Consider the following 19,643-nt stretch of genomic DNA (forward strand, 5'->3'; position numbering starts at 1 on the left):
AAAAAAAATGAAGCAGAGTTCTTGCCCTCAGGAACTTCTAGACTAGCAGCTGATTGCCATCCAACTGCCTTTCCCATGCTTCTCTTCAAAGGGAAAAAGACAACAGGTATAATCTGCCACTGAAGCTCTCTGACTAAGGATTTTAGATTCAATCCAACACTCAGTCCACTACTTGGAAGTCTAAAATCCAGAATATTATCTCTCTGTCTCTGACTTGCTCCTCCTCCTCCTTCTCTCTCTCTCTCTCTCTCTCTCTCTCTCTCTCTCTCTCTCTCTCTCTCTCTCTCTCTCTCTCTCTCTCCCTCTCTCTCTCTCCGCTCTCCTCTCTCTCTCTCTCTCTCTCTCTCTCTCTCTCTCTCTCTCTCTCTCTCTCTCTCTTTCCCTTCTCTCTTCATTTCCCCACTCTCTTTAATTACAGATGGAAATTTTGGGACAGTTTCTTTGTTCTTCAGGAACCCCACAAAAGCATTTAAATTTTTTTTATAATAAATGCTCAGAGAAGTGTACCTCAATAGTAGAGTGCTAGCCTGGGCAAAGCCACCCTTGGTTCCATTTCCAGTATCACATAGAAAGAAATTACTACATTAAATGTCCAGTGTACAAAACATGTAGAATGAATTGTTTCTTCCTTAAGGAAATATGAAGTAAATTTCAGGAAACTGAAAGATTCCTATTTTGTACTGATGACAAATGCATCAACTGTGATATTTTCATTTGCTAAGGGTAATGCAATAGACTGGATACAATAGAAGTTGTAACAACATTCGCTTACATTCTCTTGCTAAATAATTCTTTATTTAATGGAGCTATTCTAAGATCTTTCTCTTGACACTTATCACTGCTCACACGGTGTTTGCCTTGAAGGACATTTTATTATTGGCCCTCCTTTTCTTTTTCCTCCTTAGAAAACAGAACCCAGGGTGTTTACTCCCCATGGTGCAAGGGCACCTGGGTACACAAACAGTGGTGTGATCTTCTGGCTTTCTCTGTTTTTCATTCCCTGAATGCAAGAAACAGATGCAGTGATAAATTAACTGTGTTCAGTGAACCCCAGGCAGGAAAGGCATGATGTGTTTTGCAGTCCTTTTGTTACTTAGAAGGAATGAATGGGAAGAAAGGCTGCTTCAGCTGCTACTGAGACAACATAAAGATTCAGTCAGGATTTTTCCCACTATATTGGTAGTTGCTGGTTCATACATCCAGATTTACCTAGGACTCTCCTCATACATGCATATTGGTCTTTTGCATCTAAAGCAGTTAGGCCATTGAAGTTTCTAAAATACTAACTGTAACAAGAATCAATAACAATGGGAAATCGAGAGAAGGAACCAAGGAAACTGCTTCCAGAGGCATCCTGGAAGACTTACCATGGAATGACAGCCAGCAATAGAGGCTCAGCTGTCTCAGTGAGTGCAAGCAAACAGTCATTCTGAGCCTAATGTTGCTCTCTTCTCAGCCCCTTTCTCTCTGGTGGTGAGTGGGAAGTAGGGGCTGTAAAGTGATTAAATAACTTAATGGTAAAAAAGAAATCAAGATAAGATATTTGGCTTAAAAAAAAGATTGTTACAGTAAAATCAGCTTTCCCTGAATTGTTTGCTCTAAGAGCAAATTGAAGCTAGTGACTCACCTTCAACAAGTGAAGTGAACTTTATAGATCACATCATGAGCTTCTTTTGGCTTGAAACAGATCTCTAAATTACTTTTACTTTAGAGGTACAACTGGTTAATTTTCTCTCTGATAGTATACATGATTTTTTTTCTGTCTTCTTACATCTGCTTCTCAAAAAGTGTTTCATACTAAAAAGGTAAAATAACTCTTTACTAGAAGTTTTTCAGCATCAGCAAATTAAGGATCTTCAAATCCTTTTAATTACTACTTGATTTCAAACATTTAATAATATTTTAAAATATGAAAGTTTTTGTTCCTCTCAACATCACAAGAAACAAATTTGATTCCAAACATTGTTATACCAAGGAAAAGATTTCATTTACGTAGAAAAAGTAAGAGCCTCATTTTCAATGCTTTATATAATTCATAAAATACATAGCATGATGTTTCTATATAAATACCATTATGCCTATGAAAGGAAACAGAAATCCACATGCCATTTAACATTTCCAACTCCTCTTGTAAACACTTTAATTATTAAACTATGATCTAAATTCTTATCTTTTATAAGATTTTATTTGCCCTGTGTGTTGTTGAGATGTGTCATTGCCTTTTCATGCTGTATACCTAGCTACCGATATTTAAAATGACCACCAAATGAAAATAGTAGTTAACTTCATATGATCACAATGACAAAGAGTCCAGGTAGGCAAAACATTTGGGGGCTTGCTACAGTCTAGAGTTAAAATAGTGTATCAATTTTGTAGTGAAGTATAGACTTAGTTACTTTTGGGCTTTAAAGAACTGAATGCCCAAGGAATATTTTCTTACATTCTCAGATACCGTGCAGTCTTCCCAAAGCAGGCATTCATCCATTCAGAGAGCTTTAACTTGTAGTTTCCACTTTCTTAGCAATCACACTTAAAACCTTATGAATAGGTCCTAGGATTTACAGAGATAGGCTTCTCAGGACAAGCAGATCCTTTCAGCTTTCAGCTGTCAGTGTGTGAACACTTACTTGTGTGCTCAAGGAGTTTCTTATAGTTACAAACGTCTAAGAGACGAAAGAAAGAAAGATGGTCCAGTCTAATGCAGATTCTTCAACTCCCCTCTATAGAGAAGCTATTTCATCTTCTTGTATTTTTTTCCTAATCAAGCTGTTAACATGAAACAGATGAAATTGGGGTCATGCCATAGGCTAGCTGAGTGAGGGCTCTTCAGCATGGATGTATGGCCAAAACAACTTTTTTGCCACATTAAATCTGCCATTTAATTACATTTTTAATCACATCTGAGGCATTTAAAAATTATTATGGAAATTGCTGTAAATATGCCCAGATGAAACCTCATACAAGTTTGCTGAGAAAATTGAACACAGTGAAGGTAAAACATAATCATCAGACAATTTTTGTGGCTTTACACAATGTAAGTTATGCAATAACAAAAAAAATTCATTGACTCAGAGATGCACTAGAGCAGTGGTTCTCAACCTTCCTAATGCTGTGGCCCTTTAATACAGTTCTTCATGTTGTGGGTACCAACAGCCATAAAATTATTTTTGTCACTACTTTATAGCTGTAATCTTGCTACTCTTATGAATATTAATGTAAATATCTGATATGCAACCCCCAAAGGGGTCATGACCCATAGGTTGAGAGCAGCTGCTCTAGATTGACTTGGCGCTCTTTTGCCTGAAGCTCTATCTCTTCTTTGCTGGGGGAAAAATCTGGTTTCCACATTAGCAAACCTTTTTCTTCTGTAGCCTCAATGTCATCACTTGAATGTAAACTTGCCAAAATTAATAATACAATACTGGACTCATGTTTCTGACTCTATGCATGCATGTAGAGCAATACTAATGTCTTTTAAATGAAAGATTGGTTTGTCATGAAATAAAGAACACCCTTGGATTCTTTCAGAGTCATTTAAAAATAATCTCTACTGCTGGGCTATAAGAGGCATGTAAGGAGGATTCTTAGAGTAAAAGTAAAATATTCTCTTCTCTGCTATGATGATTGACTCACCTCTTTGTGGAGCACAGCTGGTTTCAAATTTCCCTTTAAGCACATTCTTAATTATCTCTTACTTTGATCTTGAAATCTTTCATAGGGCCATCAGATAGAGAACAAGCAAGGAAACTAGCTGCACTATCCTTGAGGTTCAAGGCTCTCTTTCCTTTTATAGACAGACCCCTGGTGAACATATCCTTTCTCTCTGTAGTTACCTGCACCCCATTCCTTCTTTATTTATTTCTCATGAAATTAGCATTACAAAATGAAAAATAGCCAGGTTATTTGAACATGGTTAGTGTCAGCAATTTCTCTGTAACATCCATGAACTGTCATTTAAGATGCTCTTTCCTTCAAATCTGGTTATTTGGTACTTAGCATCACTATAGTTCCAAAAAATACAAAAAAGCAAAAGCACACTTTCGTCACATTTCCCAAGACGAAACTATTCCTTGGAGCATTTCATTAAGGTGGTACTTGAGGATTGTGTTGATTTATTAATATCTTAGATTTCTAGAAAGTGGAAGTGATGGTAGGCTTTACTGGACTACTGTGCTACTGCTTCCTAGTGCTTCAAGTGATTGTATGAGATCTCTTCAATTTCTTTATGAAAGCATTTAGTCCTATGAACTTTCCTCTTAGCACTGTTTTTATTGTGTCCCATAAGTTTGTGTATGTGGTACCTTCATTTTCATTGAATTTTAGGAAGTCCCTAATTGCTTGCTTTATTTCTTCCCTCACCCAGTTGTCACTGAGTAGAGAGTTGTTCAGTTTTCATATGTGTGTAGGTTTTTTATTATTTCGGTTGTTGTTGAAGTACAGCTTTAACACATCATGGTCTGATAGGATACAAGGTATTATTTCATTCCTCTTGTATCTGTTGAGGCTTGCTTTGTGACTTACCACATGGTCTATTTTAAAGAAATTTCCATGAGGTTCTGAGAAGAAGAACTTTTTTGGGTAAAAAGTTCTATAGATATCTGTTAGGTCAATTTGGGTCATAGCATCTGTTAGTGTCATTATTTCTCAGTTTCTGTTACATTGACCTATCATTTGGTGAAAATGGGCCATTGAAGTTTCTCATTATTAATGTGTATGGACTGATGTGTGATTTAAATTTTATTAATGTTTCTTTTACAAATGTGGGTTTGCAAGGTATCTTTTCAGGCCCTTCTGGCTTTCATGATCTCTGTTGAAAAGTTGGGTGTGATTCTGATAGGTTTGCCATTGTATCTCACCTGGCTTTTCTCCCTTGCCATTTTTAATATTTTTTATTTTATCTGTACATTTAGTGTTTTGATTACTATTTATTGGGAGGGTATTCTTTTCTGGACTACTCTATTTCGTGTTCTCTATGTCTCTTGTGTATCTCTTTCTTTCAATTGGTGAAATTTTCTTCTATGATTTCGTTGAAAATATTTCCTGGTCCTTGGAGCCAGGAATCTTCTCTTCCTTCAATTCTTATTATTTTAGATTTCGTCTTTTCATGGTATTCTTGATTTCTTGGACATTTTTTCAATAATTTTTTAGATTTGAATTTTCTTTGATGATTGCTCAAATTTTCCATTGTATCTTCTACACCTCAGTTTCTTTGCTCCATCTCTTGTATTCAGTTGACAAAGATTATTTCTGTAGTTCTTGTTTTCATTTCTAAGTTATCTCGTTCCAAGATTTCCTCAGTTTGTCTTATTTTTATTGTTTCCATTTTCATCTTTGGATCTTGAACTATTTTATTGATTTCCTTCATCAGATTGTTTGCATTTTCTTGAATTTCTTCCAGTGATTTATTTATTTTCTCTCTATTTGCCTCTTTCATGACTTCTCTAAGGGCCTCAGTCTGTTTTACTGTGTCTTTTTTTATTTCTTTATGGATTTTCTTCATTTACTCCAGTATCATCTTCATAATGATAGATCTTAGGTCATTTTCTTGTATTTTAGTTGTGTTAGAGTGTCCAGAGCCGATTCCTTTGGGATAACTGGGTTCTGTATTTGCCATATTGCTTTGACTTTTGTTGTTTGCATTTGCAAGCTGGACTTTAGCCATCTGGCTATCTCTGGCTGGCATTGTGTGATAGTTTCTTTTGTTCTTCACTGGCCATTGAGAGTAGCCCATAGATCAGTGACTATGGGCCAAGACCAGGGGAATACTTCCATGGCTGAACCAGGTATCCTGAGGTTAGACCCTGGAACTTTCCACGGACCAACTGGGTGACCTGAGGTCAGACCCACCTGTGTTCCACATTGTGATGTCTCCTCTCAGAAAGAAGACTAAGCCACTAGTGTGTTGTGGGCCAAAGTTCTGTTTGAGACACTGAGCACAGTGTGGTAGGTGCCTGCAGCATGTAGCTGGATGCTGAAGACTATGCCTTTGGCTGTGTGGACCTGAGAACTTACTGTGGATTAGTCTGGTGACCTGAGGTCAGATTCACTTGTGTTCCACACTGTGGGGTTTTATCTGGGTTGGGAGACCCAGACACTGATGTTTTGTGGCTCAGTCTGAGACACTAAGCACAGTGAGCATCACACCAGCATGTGACTAGGCACTGGAGACCTCATTCATGCCTATAGGGACCAGGGGACTTTTCTGTAGATTAGTCAGGTTATCCAAGGCCTGCCCAACCTGTCTTCTATAGCATGTGGCCCCCTCTCACCTGGGAAATATCAGCACTGGTGTTTTGGAGCCCACAGTTTGCTCCTTCAGTTGCTGTGCAGACACTGCTGTCCTGCTGATTACATGTGTCATCTAATTAGTGTCATCAGTGCCACCATCTTGGATCTTCCTCTAGTGCAAAATTTAAAATACTTGTGAGAAAGAATAGTTTTCAGCCTCTCTACCCAATTAACAGTAATAATTAGATATTTTTGATGACAATGTCTAGTTCTCTTGTTTGTGCTCTTTCTTCTGTTGCATTTAAAACTGTATTACACTACAGCAGAGATTTATGACATCTCAACATTTTTTCCATTCATGTCTGAGAAAAATGGATGCAAAACATTTATCTGTAGTAAAACACTATGGACATGACATAATTATCATGTAGCTTTGCTTATCACCACTAGGTTTCCTCATTTCTACTCAGGTCAATGAAAATGGTGATATGCAACATAATTTCTCCTCTCTCACGGAACTATGAGGCAAATTTTTACTAAATTTAAGTATTGTGATATAGTGTCCATTTAAACATTCTAGATATATAACTTAACCTATTAAAGTCAGATGTGAGTGTTCTCTTTCTTTATTGAAATTTACATCATATTTATCTTGCCATAATGGAAAGCCTTAACAATCCTTGGTCTCCCAGGAAGGCATAGACAAAATCACATCACCTTATGCACTGGGCTAGCTTCAACAAGGTGGTATAAGTAGCTATAGAGCATTTTGTATTCAACTGAATGCTTTGCCAAGGATTTGTAGATTTACTGCTAAAATCCTAAGGGCGAATTTCTTCTTCTACACTGTAAGTTCTAGGTTAGTATTTTTTCATTTTCTCATTTACATGTATTCATAATACTTTTATATTGTTTTTATATTTAGCCCATATTAATCCTTCTCAGACATTGAATCCAGTAATTTTCTTTTTTACTCATCAATACCTAACTCCATGAGAGAACACAAAATAGACAAAAGACATTGGTAGGCACCAAAAAAGTCATATTCCATATAAGAGGTAATTTGCTATAATTGGTAATAAACAGAAAGTAACTCATCAAAGAACTACAGGCAATTGGACCCAATTATGTCAGTAGGACTTCAGTTAACATTGTGGTACTAGAACCCTCTTTAGTATTGAAGACTTGTAAATACCTAGAGATAATTTTTAAATTATTATCTCTAAGCTTTAGGCTAAAGAATACCCATTAGTGAATAGGCAGTTGTGTAATGTGGGTTTATTATTATTATTAGAAAGTGTCCTGCAATTCTAAAAAAGAGAATTACTTAGATTGTTCATTATGCTAGCTAGTTTTATATCTACTACAAGCTAAAGTTATTATAGAGAAGGGAGCTTCAATTGAGAAAATGCCTCTGTAACTCAGATGTAGGCCAGCTTGTAGTGCATATTCTTAATTACTGATTGATGTGGGAAGGCCAAGCCTATTTATTGTGAGTGGGGACACCACTGGGCTTATGATCCTGGGTTGGTTCTATAAGAAAGCAGGCTGAGCAAGCCATAGGAAACAAGCCAGTAAGCAACAACATTCCATTGTCTCTACATCAGCTCCTGCCTCCAGGTTCCTGCCCTGATTGACTCCCTGACCTCATTGCTTTTGAAGATGGACTATTCTATGAAACTATGAGTGAAAAAAACCTTTTCCCTGAGTTGCCTTTGGTCATTGTGTTTCATCACAGCTATAGTGGCCATAACAAAGAACTAAGACAATAACTAAACATTTACCATAGAGTAGGATTGTTCTATTATTTTGCCAAATATGTGGGGTTTTTATTTTCCTAGGGATAGGGATGAAATAAACAGTTTTTGTTGTTATTTTGTTTTTTTCTGTTTTACATTTATAGTCTTCTTGATTAAAACAAGCCAGAGGAAATTACTTACATGGTTGTTATTATTTCTAGTGTATTATTAAAAGTAAATGTGGTACTTTTTCATATGTTCTTGCCTTCTTCTTACATATTGCTTGTGGGATGAGACTTGACATCAACTAATAGCTTACTTCTAATATTCAAACACAGTCTGAAGTGTTTCTCTAAAGAAATAAATAGCTTAATGATAAAAATTCTAGAAATAAGCTTTTCCACCTTTTACCTCTTTACATAATATAGATAAATGACACAGATACCTATAACCAAATGTGTCTTGGCTTATGAGAATATAGTTGGATGTTTTAAGAATAGAATTTGGTTAGGGTCATCTAAAAACATTTAAATGTATCAAAGATCTGAAAATGTAGCTCAGTGGCACAGCACTTGCTAAGCATGCATGAGGCCCTATGTTTTGTCCTCAGTATCATAAAAAAAAAGTTATACTGTTACTACTGATGGAACTATGAAATATTTGGCTAACCATTCTGATTGAGAAAATATTTCAGTTGTTGATTGTTCTCAGAACACTCTAGTAGTTTTCTCAAACTGAATATCTCATAAGTACCTTCAGTTTTAAATTATGTTGCTATGTTACATGAAGACAAATCAAAAGTTACTTGACATGTATTTGACAAGTGGAGAACAAATTGAAGGGTAGTGAAAACATAAATCCAGATAGATGTGTGCTCTTACTTGCCTCTGCCACATAGTAGTGATGGCATTGGGACAAGTTAATTAATCTCCCTAAATTGTGGTTTCCTCAGGAGACAAATAAGAAAATGTACTTTAGTGGGAGGAGCAATGAATAGATGGTTAACAGCATTGGCTGCTTTTCTAGAAGACTCAGATTTGATTACCAGCATCCACATAAGAGCTCACAACCATCTGTAAAACCATTTCCAGGGGATTCAATGCCCTCTTCTGGCCTTCATGAGCACTGCCTATACATGATGCATATGCATACATGCAGGCAAAACACCTGTACACATAGACTAAACAACAACAAGAAGAAAACCTTGTCTCTAAGAAGATTAGTATAAGGGTTGTTTAAGATGTCAAGTGGTACCTATTCCTCTCATCACTGTACCTCACTACCGCTACTCTTTATACTTCTGCAACAATAAATATATTTCAGTGTTGCAAAGACCTAACTGGTCACTCTTAGGTAAGGAGAGTTATTTTCAGTCAGTCTGAATCCTACTCATAAAACATAACAGAAAAAATAAAAGCACGATCATCAGTGTAGGTTTTCATCTGTGCCTACATGAAGTTTTGCTTTCACTGCCCTGTTACTGGTCTTAAAAATCATGTCACTCTGATTGTTTTAGCCCTGTGGTTGTGGGTGGGGGTAAGGTGTTGCTATGTCTGGCTTTCAAACACAGCATATGCAAGGGATTCCTTATTCTCAAAGAAGTCAAAACTAAAATAACATTTTTAGCTTTAAAACGTTTCTATGAAGAGTTACCGCTTGCCTGAAGCAAGAAAAAGACGAGATGGAGCCATACATGCAGCTAGTGCTATTGTTCATAAATAAGTGCTCAGAGAGAATGACTGCTTTGCTGGTTACTAAATGCTTGGAACAATCATCTAAATCTCCTACCTCCACTCTCTCTCTCTGATGCGATTTACTCTTAAAACTGCCTTTCCAGTAATCACAGCCCAGTCAGTATATTTTCATTGTCATGCTTGTTTCTAAGAAGCTATACTGAAATCTTATCTTTATATGTTTAAATATGATTAGCAGCCTACTTCCTGAGCCACCTGTAGCTACTCTCTGCCCTTTAAATTTCATCTATTGATCTTCTCTTGCACTCCCTCTTAGCATTTGCCTACATGTATGTTCTCTGCTAACAGTGTGGGAGTCATGGAAGGATGAGAAACAAAGACACATGACTTTAGTCAACACTTCACAAAGAACAAGCACTTGGATATTCTACCCACATGAAATCATTATCTATTCTTTACCAAATACTGAAAGTCAGATATTTTTGGCCTTCTTTATAGATGATATATAAAAAGAGACTTTGAAGTATTTTATAATTTTCTCAAACTCTTAAAACATAAATGACAGAAGCTAGAACCTAAATATATCTCACACCAGTCTACTTCTCTCTGTAATCACATCAGTCAAGCCCAACATTATCTCTGGCTCAAGTGGAGGGCCTGGATTATAAATGGATTTCTTTTCTCTTCTAACTGTTACCTTTCAAAGTTCCATACAGTGCTTTCTTTAAAGCCTAAATCAGACTAGGTCACTACCTTACTTTATTTATTTTCTTTTAAGTTTTATTTCTTCCATTTCTATTTATTAAATTGGAAATAGATTCTTTTCTCATATGATATATCCAAGCCACAGTTTTCCCTCCCTCCACTCCTCCCAGCCTCACCCCCACATGCCCTCTACCATGGATCCACTCCTTCTCCATATCCTTTTCTGAAAAGAGCAGATCTCCAATAGACAACAACCAAACATGACAAAAAGTACATAAGACAAGGCAACATTCCTCACATTCAGGCTGGAGAAGCCAACCCAAAAGAAGGAAAAGAATATCAGGTGCAGGCAAATGTGTCAAAGACATATATAATCCCACTGTTAGGAGTCCCACACAAAGCTAACAACCACAATATATACATAGAAAAGCTAGTGTGGACCCTTGCCAGGCATTTCAGTTTCTATTAGCCCATACACACACTGTTAGTTGATTCATGGAATATTATATTTTCTCCAGTCCCACTTCTTGGAGCCTTGCCTGGCTACAGGAAATTCCTAGTTTAGACTCTATATCCTAGTGAGTCTTTGCTCAGATTACCATCATAGATTGCAAGACTTTTCCATCACACTAGGTTTCCACACAGAAATGAATACAGGAATGGTGGCAACCTACAGCCTTCCTTTGCTCCTTGCCATGATTCTGTGGATCTTACAGACCATTGCCTCCTCATTCCAGAAATATGCACCTAGACACATAATCACCACAAACTCAGATGACTAGATGCCAGTGAAACACACAATTAATAACAGACAGCACAATGTATCTCCAGTAGAATCCATCTATCCTATCACAACAAGCCCTGAATTAAAACAGGAACTAAAGAAGGAGCTTCACCAACAAAATAAAAGTGATGAAGGGGAAAGTATAAGACATTGAAAATATGATAAAATAAATACATACATCATTAAAAGAAAATATTAAATATAAAATAATTTCTGAATTGAAAAATTCCAGGAAACCTGATACACTATAAAATAACAAACCTAAAACTAATAGTAATAGATGAAAGAGAAAAATCCCAGCTCAAAAGCCCAGAAAATATTTTCAAGAACACCACAGAAGAAAATTTGCCTAACCTAAAGAAGGAGATGCCTATTAAGATACAAAAAGCACACAGAGCACCAAATAGATTAGACCAGAAAAGAAAGTCCCCTTGCTACACAATAATCAAAACACTAAACATAACCAAAGAATGAGTATTAAAAGCTGCAAGGAGAAAAGGCCAAGAAACATACAAAGTCAGATCTATTATATGTGATTTCTCAGTGGAGATTCTAAAAGCCAGAATGGCCTGGCCATATGACTTGCAGACTCTAGGAGACCACACATGCCAACCTAGACTCTTACACCTAGCAAAACTTTCAATCACCATAGATGAAGAAAACAAGATATTCTATGATAAAGTAAAATTTAAACAGTATGTATCTACAAATGCAGCCCTACAGAATGTACTAGAAGGAAAACTCCACCATAAGGAGATTAACTACACCCAAGAATACACAGGAAATAATCTCACAATAGAAAAAAAAAAGTAAGTGCATGCACGCCCTCATGTGCACACATGCTTGAAAGAAAAGATTACTCCTTTACCAGAGTGCTTAAAAGTCCCACATTTTCCATGGTTCCAGCTATATTTCTTTATTTTCTAGTTAAAGGTTTTACAAAGTTACTTTGCCTTTTACTTGAAAGGAATTCCATTTTCTTGGATCTACCTATAACTGTTGATGTTCTCTCATTCTTATCCTTGATTTCATTAAATCTTCATATGTGTTCCTTTCCTGACCACTATCAGCAAGAAGTACTCCATCAGTACTATGTATATGCCATTCTTCTCATTAATGCCTGCCCTTTTCCTTTTTGAGCATTGTCTTGTTTTCTTGAACAGTTACATTTACCATCTTTTATGCATAACTTTCTATCATGCTATGAACTATAAGAGGGTAAATGTCTGGTTTATTTTTTTATCTCAGTAGACTTGGCTGTTACTACAATAAATGATAGTTGATGCAAAGAAGAGGAGTAAAAGGCAAGGACAAAGGATGGTAGAAGGAAGGAAGGGGAAGAGGGAGGGGGAAGAGGGAAGAAAGAGAAATGAGAAAATTAACATACACAATAGAAACACATCTCTTGTATACTATTTGCATTCCTGTAGCTTCAAAAAAAATCATGGGCAACAAACAGAAATTTAATGAATGATGAATAAGTATATAATGAACTATTCTACCATGACAGAATAAAGAGAAAGTAGTAAAAGACCAAAGTGCAAAAGAAAACAGATCTCTTCCTTCCGAACCCACTATAACTTGAATCAACCCTGAAATTTTAAGAATCAATTTTAAGATTAAGCCAGAGAGACAAGGAGAGATAGAATCACATGGTAGTAGAAAATAAGATTATTTAAGGTTCTCTGACAAATGGGATTTTGCTCTGTTTCCTCTAGGAGTAATCTACCCTAGGTCAGGCATTTTTTAAAAATTAGATTTTTATATGAAGCATGCACCTGGAAATGTACTGAGGCAGGAAAGCCTACCTCTTCTCTCCACTATTTTCATGCTAAAGTGTGAGAAGCTTTTAGGGAGATATGAAAACAAAGAATACAAACCCTGCAGGATAACAGTCTCAGGATTCCAAGAACAGCCATTTTAAAAACAAAGTTTGTGGACTCCTAAATACATAGCTCCGAATTTAATATATATTGCAATGCAGTAGATGTGAAAACACACTCCTTAGCTTCCTAGAACAACATGGCTCTGAGCCAAACAGCAGTCTTTAAATTAACCCTTGCTTCTCTTGTGGTAACGTTAAACTGTTGAAAACAGAGTTGTAATGGTCACTTATGAAAGAAAAGGTTAGCCTTGTCTTTCAGTGTCTCTGTTCTCAAGTCTATTTCCTGGTATAGCTATGAACATTTGGTGCCTTGGTTAAGTCCCTAAAAGGCCATGACCATGAGTCCATCCTTTATATGGATAACTTCTCAAAAAGTACATTTTTTACTAATTCTAGTATCCAGTTAATAACAGATTGATAGATCTGTAACAAGCAGGAAAAGATTAATGACTAGTAATGATTGGCAAATGCTAGACAAGCTCTGTTCTTTCATTTGGGTTAGTAGGCTGATTCTTAAAGATTTGTAGTGCCAACATGGTAGTTGCACATATGAACTTATGGTGAGTATGACAGAAAATCAGGAGAACTCTGAAGAGCATGGCAGACAAAATCCCAGCATAAAGAGGGGAGTGGTCACCAGCCCTACCTGATGAGTTATCAGCAATTGATGGCTTCTGGAAGAGGGATAATCAGGTTTCTTCAAGGTTGCATCTGCCAAGAAGCTACCCATGCTCCAGTAGATGGTTCTGTACTCATACACATACTTGTAGCACTTAATGTAATCTATGAGTTAAAAAAACTAACACCTGAAGTTGGAAGGGAATGATGCTGGGGGGATGGAGGAGTAAATGGAGTTGAGAACATGGAAGTTTTAATGCTAAATTAATAACTTTAATAACTAGTGTTCATTTCTGTTTTTATATCCTACTAGTACGTGTTTGTAGCTGTGCATGTATGTATACACTTGGAAACTTCAACTATTTAGAGCTAATTTTGAATTAATGGTTGAGTGAAATCAACCAAAGGGAATTTTATGTGGTTGCTTTGTTCAACTTTTCTAAGATAGTAAAACTTTTTTAAAACATTTATGCTTGATAAAAGTGATTCACATATGCTGTGTTTGTCAAGTTTATTGAATATCAATCTTCTTTCTCTTGTGAACTGAGGACAATCATTATTACTATTAATTATTTTTGCTTTGCTACAATGCCAAGTGTTACCTTCCATAATTACTACTTACTAACACACAAAGAGCCACATAGTATAATCCTATTGCTGTCAGTTTACTGTGAGAGTTTGTGGTTCTTTCTCAGATGTCACTTCACACTGTTCTCAAATTAGTCTGTAAGGACAGCTTCTACCCTGTTTTGGATCATTTCTCTCTCTGACTTTATACCTACTTGGAAATCAGGTCAATCTTTACTCTTAGTAAGCTGTAAGAACCACTACTATTCTTTTAATTATTTAAATACTAACTGTTCTAAAAAAATCAGAGGTATGTTACCCATAATGAAAATTTTAGAGCAAGGCAGTCATTTATTTTAGTTGTTTCTGTGTTTGTTACCTCATTTGCCAGTGATCTTGAAGTTAGAAAATGTTATTGATGTACTGAACTAATATATTTTAATTAACAATCAATACTTATATACACTTATGGAATTCAATATCATATTTAAACAGCAACTCAATCACCTTGCTTGTTTATCATTTTTGTGAAAAAACTATTAATCTGCTAAGTTATTTGAAACATCTCTGTAGTTTATTGTTCATTTCCATTGAAAATTTTTATGCCCTTTCCCCCCCAAATCTCTACTTTTCCACCTTAAACTCTCATCTAACTCCTGATAACTGTTACTTTACTTTCAACTATATTTTCAACTTTTTTTTTCATATTGTGGTGGCCCCAACCAAAAATTTTTATTAATTTATTCTTGTTACATCTCAATGTTTATCCCATCCGTTGTATCCTCCCATTCTTCCCTCCCTCCCATTTCCCCCTTATTCCCCTCCCCTATGATTGTTCCTGAGGGGGATTACCTCCCCCTATATATTCTCATAGGGCATTGAGTCTCTTCTTGGCTACCTGCTGTCCTTCCTCTGAGTGCCACCAGGTCCCCCCTCCAGGGGATATAGTCAAATGTGAGGCACCAGAGTACGTGAAAAAGTCATATCCCACTCTCCACTCAACTGTGGAGAATGTTCTGACCATTGGCTAGATCTGGGTAGGGGTTTAAAGTTTACCACCTGTATTGTCCTTGGCTGGTGCCTTAGTTTCAGCGGGACCCCGGACCCAAATCTGCCTATCATAATGTTCTACTTGTAGGTTTCTAGAACCCTCTGGATCCTTCTACTTTGCTATTCTCCCATGCTTCTCTCATCTAGAGTATCGAAATTTGTGGATAAATAGATTGAGCTAGAAATTATCATAATGAGTGAGTTAACCCAGAAGCAGAAAGACTCAAATGGTATATACTCACTTATATCTGCATACTAGCCCAAGGGGCATGTCCCACAAAAGCCTTCACTTACCAGGAAACTGGGACAGAGGGGAGGACATCCTATTTTCAACTTTTTTACTTTGTTTTATGTATAAGAAAAATCTTGTAACACTCTTCATTCTACACCTATGTCATTTTACTCAGTATATGTCTTCTAGGTTCAGTTACGTTCTGGTAAATGATGAGATTGTATCCCCTTTGTGTCTGAATACTATCTCATTGTGTCTATCAACATGTTTTGTTTGTTCATTCATTGTATGATGAGGACTTACAGTGTGTGCATGTATTAGCTCTTTCTGAATAGTGCACAATAAAATGTAGGCACAAATGAATCTTCAGCACACTGATTATATTTCCTTTGAATATATGTCAGAGGTGGGATTACATACGTATACGGTAATTTTGTGTTTTAGTTGTCTAAGAACTCTCTATACTATTGTTTTTATAGTGGTTGAATTTGTTTGCTGAATCCTTTTTTAGAGAAAATTAATTCTATATACATAGGTAAGAAAATACTATAATTTAGAATAGTCTAGTCATCTATGGCTTTAGATAATAACAAGAAGTGTACAGCACTAATTGTTACTGTCATCCCTCTTCATGATTCCTCTATCTAAACAATGGCATAGCTTTTAATACTCTTCCACAATTGCTTTACTGCTTATGAACACCAAGGATCATTCTATATGTTGAATGACATAGAATAATAATTAAATAGAATAACTGAAACATTCAGTAATCTCATCTTTGTACTTTCTGTTGTAAACTTTTATTTTCAATAACTTTCTAAGTAGTTTTCTCACCTTTTAAATTTAGGGAACTTGACCTATTCCATTTCTCCTTACCACTCATTTTCCATTCCATTCAGGTAGTGCAATTTATTACCACTGCTCATAAATTAAGCTTGTTTCACATTAATGCCATTTCTACACCAGTCTCCCTACCTGGAATATCTTCTTCCCTTTGTTTTCTGAATTCTGTTTATCCGTTCTGACCTAAGAGAAATCACATCACTTCATGAAGTCTATTTTTATCTCTGGATTTTCCATATGGATCTCCTTGTAATACTAAGCTTTATGTTGCCTATTATTTCCTAAAGACTTGTGTTCTGTGTGCTCTTTAAAGTGTTTTTGCAAAATCACTGCCAATAACATCCAAAGCAACCCACCATCTAGATAGGTATTATTATCTAGGTTTAGTGAAGTTGAGCATAGGAAGTGGTCTCAGTGTTAAGCTGCTAATATGTCAAAAAGTAAGAGAAGGAATCAAACATATATCTATTTAGCTGCCTTTGACTTAAGGGTTCCTTGGATGCTGAAATGGGAATTAACAAGAGATTAGACACTCAGGGAAAAATAAGAACATGTGAAGATTCCTAAATTCCTTCCGGAAGTCGAGTACTCATCCTAAATTATTTTAAATTCTGGTCTTGTTTCTTAATATCATGTCTGAGCCTCCTTGGTGCTCAGTGATGAATGTTCTCCAGAATTGTAGTTTGAGACCATAAACTTTTCTAGACAAGAATATATATTTTTTCCATTTGAACTCTTTTTTTTTCAGTTTCATGTTCCTTCATGTTGCATCTCCATCCACTGATAAATCTGTATTTACCACTCCATAGAAGAATAAGATCATAAAATAGTTCTTTGGATACTGAAACCAATGGAAGTTTCTACTATCTCACAGCAATGTCATATTAGTGAAATATATGTTGGAGTATTATTAATATGAAAAGTTATCACCAGTCAGTTAAAACATCAGATATAATGTAGCCTTGTGACTAAGAGCACATGCCTTGAAGTCTAACTGTCTAGGTTCAAAACCTGGCAACACTGTTTGATAGCTATGTGAACTTCTTTAACTTTACTATAAATTCCCTGTTTCATGGAAATGGAGATGATAATGTTGTGTACTATAAAGGGTTATTGAAAAGATTAAGTGTCCTCATGCATAGTTCTTTGACCAATGGCTAATGTAGAGTGAGTCTTACATATGTTGTTTCTAATGCATACACAAGAATATTTTTCACTATTCACTAGCTATTTATCTTTCTAGGAAAATACAATCACAAAGAGAGCAAAGAAATGAAAACAGTTAGCTGCAATGGATGTAGTACCTATGATTTGAGTGATCTTTTCTAGTTAGCCAAGAAATAAAATGTTTTGTGAAAAATACTCTATATTCATACCTTCAGATTGATTGACCTCTGAGAATCTTGCTTATTTTCTACGTTTGCCTTTCTATGTTTCTAAGTCCAATACAAGCCTAAGACCAATGACCTCCAGGTAGCTTCATGCAAATAGCTGTATCCTACCTCCTGTATCCATGTTTACTCCTCACCTACAATTCACACTACATGTTGGTGCTGAAAAATCTCCTCCATTATAAACTTTTTAAAAGAGAGTCCTGTGTCCCTTACCAATACTCACTTCAAGGTCAGGGCATCATACATGAGTCCTATACGTTGACATATTTGGCAATAGTCTTCCATCCCAAAGAAATGTGGCAGTATTATACTTATTCTGGTGTTTTGGGCCATTCCCTAATGTAAACAATTTTCCCCATGGACCTGTAAGCAAAAAGATGAATCACTAGGAGAGTTTCTTTTCTGAAATCAGAGAAATTCTATAGGTGGTCCTGGATGTCCTGTTGCAAAATGAAAAATCTAGTCAGAATTTAATTTTTCACTCAAAACAAGTGATCTATGTGAGTAAATGTTTTGTGTGTGTGTTTAAATCAAAATTATTAATTCTAATTTTAGTGTTCTTTTCTTTCAGCATTAGTTTTCTTTCTGCAGCTTCCATAACTATTGCATATTGCACCTAAAACTCATACATGTTAGTAGAGATGGCCTAGGATCTAGTAAAGTTAACAAAACTGGATCAATTTTCCAGTTGTAACACTTACTAGATATGTAACTTTAAGCAAGTTACTTAAACTTCTCTCATCTGTGACACATAGAAAATGAGATGAGACTCACCAGGAGCCAGTGCTAAGAAGAAATGATCAGATTGATAGATTCATTTAAAACTTGGCAATATACAAAACTCTTACTGCACCTATTTCATTTGTTTTCTTACACTACCATCACAACTTAGAAAACTATAACTGACCTAAGATTTGCCTGCCAATCCCAGCACAGTACTTCAGTCAGTGTGCCTTTCTAAAGGGAGGTGTTTTGATACCAGTGTTTATGAGATTTGGCAAGAATTTCTCATCAATATGTCATCAGTAATATAAATGAATTAAATGAAAAACACACACTTGTAAACATAACTATCACTTGCATTCCTTATATATTTCCCACAAGGCCAAGACTAAACAAATAATTGTTACTAGAGGTTTATATGCAGTACATTCTATTTGCACTTCAGAAGTCCTCTCTTATTCAGCAAAGAAAGGTATTGAGCGTTTCATGCTACACATGTTCTTAAGGAACTGCTAATTAAGACTGAGTCTTTGTTATCAGGGCAAAGTAGAAAAATTCAAATATGTGATCATTTATATGCTTAGAATGTTTGAACATTCATTCTATTTGTTAAATTGTTTTCTATGCTGGATTTGTATCTCAGTGTTGGTAGAGCTGTTATATGTGTAATGCCCTCAGAATCATCTCAGTTCCATAGAGCGAGAGGGAGAGAGAGAGAGACAGAGACAGAGACAGAGACAGAGACAGAGAGACAGAGAGAGAGAGAGAGAGAGAGAGAGAGAGAGAGAGAGAGAGAGAGAGAGAGAGAGAGAGAATAATGTTCCTGAACATACCCAGATTAATTTTGGTTCCCTCAGTGCATCTGCTGGAAAGAAACTTTAGGTTGTATACAAAGTCTGAAACTAAAGTACGGGAGTCAACTGAGAGAATGCTATCAAAGTTAGGTCTGATTTTCTGTCCTAAATTATTTAGATAATTAGCACACCTTTTCTTTTGCTGAAGAAGGGGCAAATTAGGTATATCATATGTATTTAAAAATGAAGAAGCAAAATTGTGTGTGTCGTGTTGCATGTGCGTGACAACAAAATTTCAAAGACTGAGACAGGAAGATCTTGTGAGCAAAGCTGTGAAACCGTGTGTGTGTGTGGCGGCATGTATCCCAGTATCCCAGAGAGACAGGA

At 36.1% G+C, this 19,643-nt stretch overlaps 1 protein-coding gene across 10 annotated transcripts in view; it reads left to right on the forward strand.

The window, feature by feature from the left end:
• Positions 1 to 19,643, forward strand: part of Dmd (dystrophin) — a 2,465,896-nt gene that overhangs the window by 2,020,356 nt on the left and 425,897 nt on the right. The gene's annotated exons all lie outside the window — the stretch shown is intronic.

This window comes from Acomys russatus, chromosome X (assembly GCF_903995435.1).
Source record: "Acomys russatus chromosome X, mAcoRus1.1, whole genome shotgun sequence".
In the NCBI taxonomy this organism is placed as follows: domain Eukaryota; kingdom Metazoa; phylum Chordata; class Mammalia; order Rodentia; family Muridae; genus Acomys; species Acomys russatus.